The sequence below is a fragment of the Alligator mississippiensis genome, chromosome 1 (assembly GCF_030867095.1).
Source record: "Alligator mississippiensis isolate rAllMis1 chromosome 1, rAllMis1, whole genome shotgun sequence".
NCBI lineage: Eukaryota > Metazoa > Chordata > Crocodylia > Alligatoridae > Alligator > Alligator mississippiensis.
In genome coordinates this window covers 453,346,172-453,356,865 of record NC_081824.1, presented here as the reverse complement: position 1 = coordinate 453,356,865, position 10,694 = coordinate 453,346,172, and the positions used below count along the sequence as shown (strand labels likewise).

General features: G+C 53.4%; 1 non-coding gene across 1 annotated transcript; it reads right to left on the bottom strand.

Annotated features, from left to right (window-relative positions):
* Window positions 1-255: 255 nt before the first annotated feature.
* LOC132247919 (U2 spliceosomal RNA) lies at window positions 256-441 on the bottom strand. The gene has a single exon (XR_009459315.1). It is a non-coding gene; the product is annotated as a U2 spliceosomal RNA (small nuclear RNA).
* Between the last annotated feature and the right edge of the window lie 10,253 nt (window positions 442-10,694).

Sequence of the window (10,694 nt, the reverse complement as noted above, 5' to 3'; positions counted from 1 at the left end):
TGCCCACCTGGGCCCGGACTTCACGGCCCCCTGCCACTGCCAGCGGGGTAGGCCCGCCAGCAATGCCACCCGGCACGCCAGGGGGTGGGTGGGTGCGTGCCCACCTGCACACCTGCCGGCCTCCCGGCTTGCTGCCCAGTGGCCCTTTGCATAGGGCACCCCCCCAGGGTTGGCCTGGGGTCACCAGCTCCAGGAGGCCCATGCTGCTGCTGCTTTTGGAACCGACAGAGGAGAAAGGCGCTCCCCCCCAGAAAGGGAGTGGGCACCGGGCTCGGAGGCACTGCAATACCGGGCCGATGCGCGGAGGGGCTGGAGCAAGCTGAGGCCCGCTCCCAGCACCAAAAATGCATCAGTCCTCGTAAATCAAGGACATATCAGAAATTAAACTGATAAGAACAGATTTTTTTTTTTTGTTTTTATTAAAAAGTACCAAAAATATTTGAAAACTTTCAACACAAACAACAAAATCTCCCAACTTTTCCGATTCAAAACACAACCTATACATTAAACCCCGTAACATAACATTCCTTTCAAGGCAACCAAAACACATTACTTCCCCCCCCCCAAACAAACAAAATAAAAACACTTCAGCATATCCCTCCCACCTTCACCACCACCAATTCAACCTCTTTTACATTTCAATCACTCCCTCTTTCAGTATTTAACACAAAATCATAATATATACATTCCCTTTTAGATTCCCATTTTCCTCCTTCCCCTTATCCCAACTCTCCCTCCTTCTACTCAAATAACCTCCTCCACTCAATCCCCTCCCACTCCCCTTCCCCTCTCTCTGTAATACCCCAACTCCGCATTCAACAAATAAATACTCTCGCAACGTAAAATAAAGCCCCTTTTGCACTAACAAACACCTCACCTTCCATACCGCCACCCGTGTACAAGGTAACAAAACCCTAATTTCCCATTCCCTCTCCTTGTGGTTCACTAACCCATACAAAGCCCCCTCACAGTTAACAAAAGCCCCCCACCCTACCGTTCTACAAAACCTACTCACCCTCTGCCATACCCTTTGTGCAAAACTACATTCCCATAAAACATGGAAAAAAAAAAAAAAATTGCCTCCTCCCTCATGCACAATTCTCACAGACACTCTGCCCATCTCAGCAAACCCCATCGCCGTTGCTCCACCCTTACCGGTAACACCCTTCATACCACCCGCCAAGCAAAATCTTTGTGCTGCCCCTTCCACCTCGTTCTCACTATTCCCTTCCATACCCTCCCCACCTGCACACACAACAACTCCCCTATATCCATCATCCCATCCCTTCCCCTGATCTCCCTCAATACCCTCTTAGCCTCCCCCAACCCCTCTACCCTCAAGAAATTCTACCCCTGCGTGTACCACTTCACCGGTCTATCTGCCCACAACCGCTTCCACCATCTGCCATACAACCCCAACCTCCTTAAATACCTCCCCGCCCAGTATCTACAAAACTCCCTCACTTTCCTCCCCTCCAACCTCGCTACCCTCACTACCCCTTTCCAAAAATACACATAAACAAAGGCTTCCAAATCAGGTAACCCCCACCCTCCCAACTCCTCCCTCTTGTACACCTCCTGCCTTGCCACCTTCTCCATCTTCCTCCCCAGAAAAACAAACAGACTTCCCTCTGTACCCGTCACCAGGTGGGTGGGTACACCACCGCTACAAACAACACCATGGGTAACAAAAATGGTTTAATTATCCCCACCTTCCCTCTAAACGATAATTTTCTTATGCCCCATATCCTTAACACCTTCTTCACTCTCCCTCAAACCTCCTCCCACACCCATTCCCCTTTCCCTCCTACATCCATGTACACCCCCAACACTTTCAACCCCTCCCTCTCCACCTGCCACCCTTCCTTCCCCAAGCCCCTCCACTCCACAAGCGCCAGCAACTTGCTCTTCCTCCATTTACCTGTGGCCACGCCATCTCCCCATACTCCCCAATTCCCTTAACCACCCTCCTCAAAGACCCCTCATCCCAGACCACAAAGGTGGCATCATCCATATATAATGTCAACCTTAGCTCCCCCCCACCCCAGCACTGGTATTCCCCTGACTCTCCCCCATCCCTTCTGAACTGTTGAGCCAATGGCTCCATCCCACAAACAAAGAGCCCTGGAGAGAGGGGGCACCTCTGGTGCACCCCTCTCTCCACCCAAACTCCCCCCCAAGCCCCCTTCACTAACACCCTACTATGTGCCCCATCATACAACACCCTCACCCACCCCACAAGTCTCCCCGGAAACCCCATCCGCCCCAAAACTGCAAACAAAAACCCGTGCGCTAAGCTATCGTACGCCTTCTCCGGGTCCACACTACCCACCACCACCCTCCAACCCCTCTCCCCCACATAGTGCATCATGTCCCTCAAAACCCACTGCGTGTCTACAATTCTCCTACCCTTCACCACACACGTCTGGTCACCCCACCACCACCTCCCCAACACCTTCCCCATCCGTGTTGCGAAAACAACTTATAATCCACATTCAGCAGTGTAACTGGCCTCCTATTTTGGATAGCCTCCCTGTTTCCCTTTTTGTGCAATAGCACCACCACCCCCACCGCAAAACCCTCCCCCACTGCCCATGTCCCCATAATCTCCCTAAACACCTCCACCACGTCCCGCCCCCCCCCCTCCCAAAACCTTTCATAGAACTCCATTGGTAGCCCATCCAAACCCTGTGTCTTCTCCCTCTTCATCCCTCACAACACTTCCCTGACTTCCTCCTCCGTTATCTCTTTCCAGATCTGCTCCCTCCCCCTCCCTTAACCTCCTCTCCAACTCCCCACAAAAACCTTTCCCACGCCTTCCCATTTACCTCCTGCCTCTTGTACAACCCCAAATTGTACACAATCCTTTGTACACACTGTTCCCTATCCCACTCCCTTCTCCAACCTGTAAATCCACCTTCAACAACTTATGATCACTAAACCCCACTTCTCCTACTTCCTTACCCTCCACCCCTCAGAAACAAAAATAAAATTGATCCTAGACACCCTCTTTCCCCCAGGATCCATCCTCATTCCCACTTGCTCCCCCTTCCAAACATCCTGCAACCCCTCCTCCTGTATGCAGTTTCCCAACCACCTCCCCGTACTATCCAGCTACCCACCTCTAACATCCCCCTCCCTATCCCCTTCTTCAATAATACAATTAAAGTCCTCCACAAAAACCTTCCCTCCCCACCCCCCACACATCCCCAACCTCCAAAAAAAACTCCCTCCGTTCAGCCTTCACTGCAAGTACATAAATGTTAAAAATCCCCACCTCCTCCCCGCACCCACCTTCATGTGCTGTAAACGACCCTCGATTAGCTTCCACCCCAATCACCCTCACCCCTACCTCATTCAACAAAATACCCACTCCCACCACCCTGTTCCCTTCCGCCCCCACCCACCAAGATTGCCCCTCTTCCCATTGCTTTCTTAAAAACCCATAATCTTTCCCACCCTATCCCACACTCTTGCGCCCAAATTATATCTGCTGAGAGTTTTCAAGCATGCCCCCACCCTGCTTCTTTCTTTTCTTTAACCCCCCTCCTGCCCTTGCTCGAGGGCTTCCATTTCTTCCTCCCAACTTCCCCCCTCAGATTTTCCCTGCTTCCCCCCAATTTTTCCACCATTCCTCTCAATTGTTTCAGAGCCTCGCCCCGCCTTCCTTCTTCTCCCTTTTGTTCCTTTCTTTCCTTCTCCCTCCACTTCTTCCTCTAACAGCTCCAATACTGCTTCTTCTATTTGTTGTTGACCTCCCTCCCCCCCTCAGGTGTCTCCTCTATAATCATCTCCTACTCCTCCACCCGCACCTCCAGCTGTTCCACATTCTCTCGTTCCTCCGCTCCCCTGTTTTTCACTGTCTCCCTGCACCCGTACTCTGTTTGCATACGAATACAGGTACTCCCGCTGAATGTGCCCCTCCTGCTTACACCCAGCACACACCAATTCCTCCATGCAAAATTGTGCCCTGTGCCCCATTCCCCTACACTGAAAACAAACAGTTAATGAACAGAAAGCAGCCAAGTGCCCCCCCAACCCATACCTGCTACACAGCTTTGGCTGATCAGTGTATGTAACATACCCCCTATGCAGCCCAATTTGAACAACTGGCAACAAATGCCTCACACCCCCAGGGCTCCCCACCTCTTCCTGCAACAGAACCCATGCCCTCCAAGCCCCCGTCCAAACCCTCCACCCGTCAAAAACCTTCCCCACCGTTAACACACCCTGTACCCTTCCCTCCAACCAATTCACCACATCCCCCTCCTCCAAAACTTCCGTATACATCTTAAATATGCACCACCTGCTCCCGTGCTTTCCGGCCTACTTCAAAATTCAGCCCCTGCAACTCCCCACACTCCATAGCTGCCTTATGGGCTTCCCAAAAGGCCGAATACGCTTTCGAGCTCCAAAAAGATACATGCCGTTCTTTATAATTATCGAAAGCCACCACACAGACCAAGTCTGCGGGGTCCACCTTCGGCGCACCAAGAAGCACCTTCGTCATAAAGTCTATCCATCTGAAAGTCTTTGCGCCCTTCAACCCCTCTTCCGCCAGAGTCACTTTCACCCTCCACCTTATGTCCCTCCTTTGCTCTCCATCTTCCATCTCCCGCTCCAATGCTTTCGCAGTCCCTGCCGCCTCCTTCTGCCCACGATCCTTCTGCCGTCCGCCCTCCGTCACTGCCGCCCTCTTCAGGGCTCTTCCTATTCCCCCCCCACTCCCAGCTGAACCTTCCCACGGCATCCCACAAGACTCCATCTCTCCTCCACTACCGTCCGCTCACCTCCTTCTCCGCTCTGTTCACCTCCTCCGCTCGTTCGACTTCTCTCCCCGCTCTCACCCAGACCACCCTGCTGTCATCTGCTCCACGCCCTCCATCTGCAGCGCCGCTTCCTTCATCGCTCTCACCATCTCTGCTCACCTCCCGGCGCCCAGCCTCCCGATGCCTGACCGCCGACCTGATCTGACCCTTCAAGAGGCCAAGAAGCGATAACCCACCCAGGCCCGGAGGGGGAGCGGGGCCGGTGGCCCCGGGGAGCCCGGTGAGCAGGGCCGGGGGCAGCGGCGGTCAGTCCTGGGGCCTGGTGACTGACCAACTGGCTGGCTCTCCTGCGGGAAAGCCACCATGTGGGTGGGCGGGGGCTGGCAGGTGTGTGTCGCTCCTTCCTTGACTCCTCGCTTCAGGTTGCCTGCCCGGGGCTCCGTCTACTGCAGCTTCATTGGACTTGACTCGGACTTACTTGCCCCCGCCCGCCTCAACTCGGGCTTGCTTCCTTGCTTGAGTTTGCCTGGGTGGGCCTCTGTCTACTGCCTTCGTTGCACTCGACTCGACTGGGACTTGCCCCTGCCTCTCCTTGACTCGCCTCCGTTTGCCCCGGTCTCTGTCTACTGCTTTCATTGTACTTGACTTGGACTTGCCCACACCTCACTGCTGTGGCTTTGTTCGTCATTGTTGATGACGCTCGATGAAGGCAGTATCTGGTCTTAAGCAGCCTTGCAGGCCAAGCCAGAGGGCAAGAGACAGAGGCTGCAAGGCCTGCCAGTAGTGGGGAAGGCCCTGGCCCGCCGGCCTCCCTGGGCCTCCGGGTGCCATCCCCGGAGCCGCAGCAGGCCCCCCATGGGCTGGGCGGGCTCCCAGCCCGCACCCCCCGCCCAGGCCCAGGCCTCACAGCCCCAGGCAGGGCCCCAGCTTCAAACCACAAAACGTTTACATTCACCCCTGTAACATAACATTCCTTTCCAGGACAACCAAAACACATTCCTCCCCCCTTACACAAACAAATCAACCATTTCAATCTCTCCTCCCACCTTACCTCCCTCAAATCAATCTCCTTTACATTCGCCCGCTTTCAATATCCCACACAAAACATAACATTTACCTTCCTTTACCCCCTCCCCTTTCCCTCCCTTCCCCTCCTACTCAAATAACCTCCTCCACTCAATCCCTTCCCATTCCCCTTCCCCTCTACTTCTATAGTGCCCCAATTCCACATACACCAGATAAATGCACTCACGTGCTGTAAAATAAAGCCCCTTTTGCACTAACAGACCCCTCACCTTCCATACCGCCACCAGTGTACACAGTAACAACACCCGAATTTCCCATTCCCTCTTTGTGACTCACTAACCCATACACCGCCCCCTCAAAATTAACACAATCCCCCCACCCTATTGCTCTACAAAACCTCCCCATCCTCTGCCAAGCCCTTTGTGCAAAACAACACTCCCATAGAACATGAAAAAACATTTCTTCCTTCGTGCACAATTCCCGTGGACACTCCCCTGACCTTGAACTCCATCGCCATTGCTCCACCCTTACCAGTAACACCCTTCTTACCACCCGCCAAGCAAAACCTTCATGTTCCCCATTCCACCTCTTCCCACTATTCCCTTCCATACCCTTCCCACCTGTACCCATGACAACTCCCCTATATCTGTCATTCCATCCCTTCCTCTCATTTCCCTCAACACCCGCTTTGCCTCCCTCAACCCCTCACACCCTAACCCCTCCAGCCCCTTTGCCCTCAAGAAATTCCACCCCTGCATATACCATTTTGCTGGTCTCTCTGCCCACAACCCCATCCACCTCCCCCCATACAACCCCAACCTTCTTAAATACCTTCCAGCCCAATACCTGCACACTTCCCCCACTTTCCTCCCCTCCAACCTTGCTACCCTCACCACCCCTTTCCAAAAATGCACATACACAAAAGCTTCCAACTCAGGCAATCCCCACCCTCCCAGATCCTCCCTCTTATACACCTCCCGCCTTGCCACCCTCTCCGTCTTCCCTCCCCAGAAAAACAAAGAAACCTCCCTCTGTACCCGCCACACCTGCAACCAGGTGGGCAGGTACACTATCGCCACAAACAAAACCATAACAATTTTTGTTGCCTATACTATCCCCACCCTCCCTCTAAACCATAGCTTCCTGGTGCCCCATATCCCTACCATGGTCTTCACCCTCCCTCAAACCTCCTCCCACGCCCATTCCCCCTACCCCCCTACATCCATGTACACCCCCAACACTTTCAACCCCTCCCTCTCCACCTGCCACCCCTCCTCCTCCAACCGCCTCCAATCCCCCACCACCAGCAACTTGCTCTTCCCCCTATTCACCCATGGGCCTGCCACACCCCCATACTCCCTAATTCCCTCTACCACCCTCCTCAAAGATCCCTCATCCCAAACCATAAATGTAACATCATCCATATAGCGTCACCCTCAACTCCCCTCCCACTGGCACCAGTATTCCCCTCACCCACCCATCCCTTCTCACCTGCTGAGCCAACGGCTCCATCCCACACACAAACCGTCCTGGAGAGAGGGGGCACCCCTGGCACACCCCTCTCTCCACCCTAAACTCCCCTCCCACAAACCCCTTCACCAATATCCTATTATGTGCCCCCTTATACAATGCTCTCACCCACCCCACAAGTTTCTCCGGAAACCCCATCCGCCCCAAAACTGCAAACAAAAACCCGTGCTCCAAACTGTCATACGCTTTTTCCAGATCCACACTTCCCACCACCACCCTCCAACCCCTCTTCCCCACATACTGCATCATATCCCTCCAAACCCACTGTGTATCTACCATTCTCCTACCTTTCACTGCACACTTCTGGTCCTCCCCCACCACCTCCCCCAACACCTTCCCCATCCGCGTCGCCAACACTTTGGAAAATAACTTGTAGTCTACGTTCAGTAACATGATCGGCCTCCAGTTTTGCAGCACCTCCCTGTTGCCCTTTTTGTGCAACAGCACCACCACCCCCACCACAAACCCCTCCCCCACCACCCCTGACCCCATGATCTCCCAAAACACCCCCACCACCTCCCAAAACCTCTCATAGAATTCCACTGGTAACCCATCCACACCCTGTGTCTTCCCCTTTTTCAACCTCCCCAGCACCTCCCTCACCTCCTCCTCCCTTATATCCCTCTCCAGATCTGCTTCCTCCCCCTCCCCTAACCTCTTTTCCAACTCCCCCAAGAACCTCTCCCCCACCATCCCATCCACCTCCCGCTTCTTATACAACCCCGCATAGAACCTCATCACCTCCTCCAACACCTCCCCTTGCTTCTCTACCTGCACCCCCTCCCCCACTTCCCTGCTACCCTTCTTCACCCTCTCTGCAAAATACTTCCCCCATTCCTCCCCCTCCCCCACCCACAGTGCCCATGCTAAAAACATCCTCTCCCTCTCCCAAAACCACTCCTCCACCCCCCCGCTTCACCTCCCCCACTCCTGCTTCACTTCCTTCCCCCCCATCGCCTCCCAAATCAACCCCTGAACCCTTCCCTGCAACCTCCTCAACTCCCTCCTCTTCTCCCACCCCTTCCGCTTCCCAACCCAAATAAACCACCTCCTAATCTTCTCCTTGTCGGAGATCAGAGCAGCGCCAGTAGCTGCTTGCTGACCCCCTCACCGCCGGAGCAATAAAACTTCCACCTGACAGGCAGGTAGTGATGGATGGGGCGAAAATTAACCAGGCACAGACGCATGTTGGTTACAGGAGATGGTTTACTTACGTCACCATGACATGTGACACAGGCTGAGCCTTTGTTCCGTTGCAGTTTCTCCAGTTATAGTGATTATAAATCAAGCATATGGTTTCAGGTTACAGCTAACGATACAACGATTACAATCAAGCGTACAGTTTCAGGTTACAGCTAACAATGATGGACGTGGCACCGGGAACCCGTTACCTTGCCTGCAGGGCTTTGATACGTCAATAATTACACTGACGGGAAGACAGCTTGATCACCTGTCAATATCAATTTACTCGGATGATGATCTTAGGTTTCTCCTTAGAGATTCCGGCAGAGGTCTCCGACTTAGGCGGAAGTTGTTAAACTATTTATAGACAGAGGTGTCTCTCAGAAGTATCCAATGATGAACTGCTAAATTGAATCTTTAATTTTCTGGCAAGGAGCTGTTCTTTGTGCTCTCAGGTTACAAGGTAGTGGGTCAAGTTTCCTGTCCAATACACGAGAGGGGTCTGAGCTTGCTTCTTGACCAATTGCAGGGATTTATGGCAGGGCTATCCCCTTTCACCCTGACCAGTCTTAAGTTTTGTTTCTCGTTGGTGACGTGGGCATAAATTATATACAGCTCTCCACCAGGATTTTGTTTTAACCCTTAGTTGATCAGATGGTCTGAATGGTATCTCTTGCAAGTGACATGGGCACTGATTAATTTGGGTTGTGACACTCCTCTGTGACCCTCCACCACTCCCAATGAGACTTAAAAAGCACCCTTGTTGTCTTCCACCCCTCATATTCCCTCCCAAACTCCCCACACACCCTTTCATCTTCCAGCACCCTTGTATTTAGTTTCCACACCCTGCTTCCTCTCCCACTCCCTCCCCCAACCCGTAATTCTACCCTCAACATCTTGTGATCACTAAACCCCCACTTCCACCACCTCCTTCCCTTCCACCCTCACCCCCTCCAAAACCAACACAAAATCAATCCGCGAAACCCTCTCCCCCCCCCCCCCGACTGATCCTCCTTCCCACCCCCTCCCCCCTCCAAACATCCATCAGCCCCTCTTCCCAAATCCAGTTCCCCAAACACCTCCCCGTGCTGTCCAAACATCCCCCCCACACCCCCTTCCCTATCCCCTTCCTCAACGATATAGTTAAAATCTCCTACAAGAAACTTCTTCCCTCCCCCTCCCCCACATATCATCAATCTTCAAAAAAATTCCCTCCACTCCGCCTTCACTGCAGGTGCATAGACATTAAACACCCCCACCCTCATGTGTTGCAAATGCCCCTCAATTAGCATCTCCACCCCAATCACCCTCACCCATGTCTCGTTCACTAAAATTCCCACCCCCGCAGCCTTATTCCCACCTGCCCCAGCCCACCACTATCTTCCCTTATCCCATCTTCTCCGCAACATCCTATAATCCCCATCCCACACTCTTGTACACAAATAATCTCAGCCCTTAACGCCCTCAAATACCCTCCCACCCTTTCCCACTTTTTCCTTGATAACAGACTCCTCACATTTAATGAAACAACACAAAAGGCCCCTTCCATTGAAATCATCATAAACCAAAACTTCCCCCCCCTCACACCTCTTCCCCAGTCCCACTCTCCAGTGAGGACTCTACCCCCATCCTCCATATTCCGGTTGTTTCAAACAACCCCTCCACCGCTCCTGGGCTCAGAAATCCCAATCCCTCCTCCCTCCCTTCTTCCCTCCCACCCTTTCCCTCAGTTTGCAACCCCAACTGCTTCCCCCCTTTCTCCCCCCCCCCCCATTTCTTCTTTTTCTTTAAACCCCACTCCTTCCCTTGTTCAGTTGCCTCCATTTGCTCTGCCCACCCCTTCTCTCTCCTTCCCCACTACCGGCAGGCCTTGCCCTGCTCCCAGTTCCTCCACCATACCCCACACTGGTTGTAAAGCTGTGTCCCCACCCCCTCACCCTCTTCCCCTTTCCCCCCCCCCCCACTTCTCTTCTGTCTCTAACTCCTCTTCCACCAACTCCATCACTGCCTTTCTTTCTTCTTTTCCCTCCTCCCCCACCAGTGTTTCTTCCATGACCATCTCCTCCCATCCCCCCCAGCTGTTTCTCCTCCTCCATTCCTCCCTCTCCACTCCTCTCCATGCCCTGCCATCCACACTTTATTGGCATACATCAAGGGACACATTTGCTGCACATGCCCCTCTTGCCC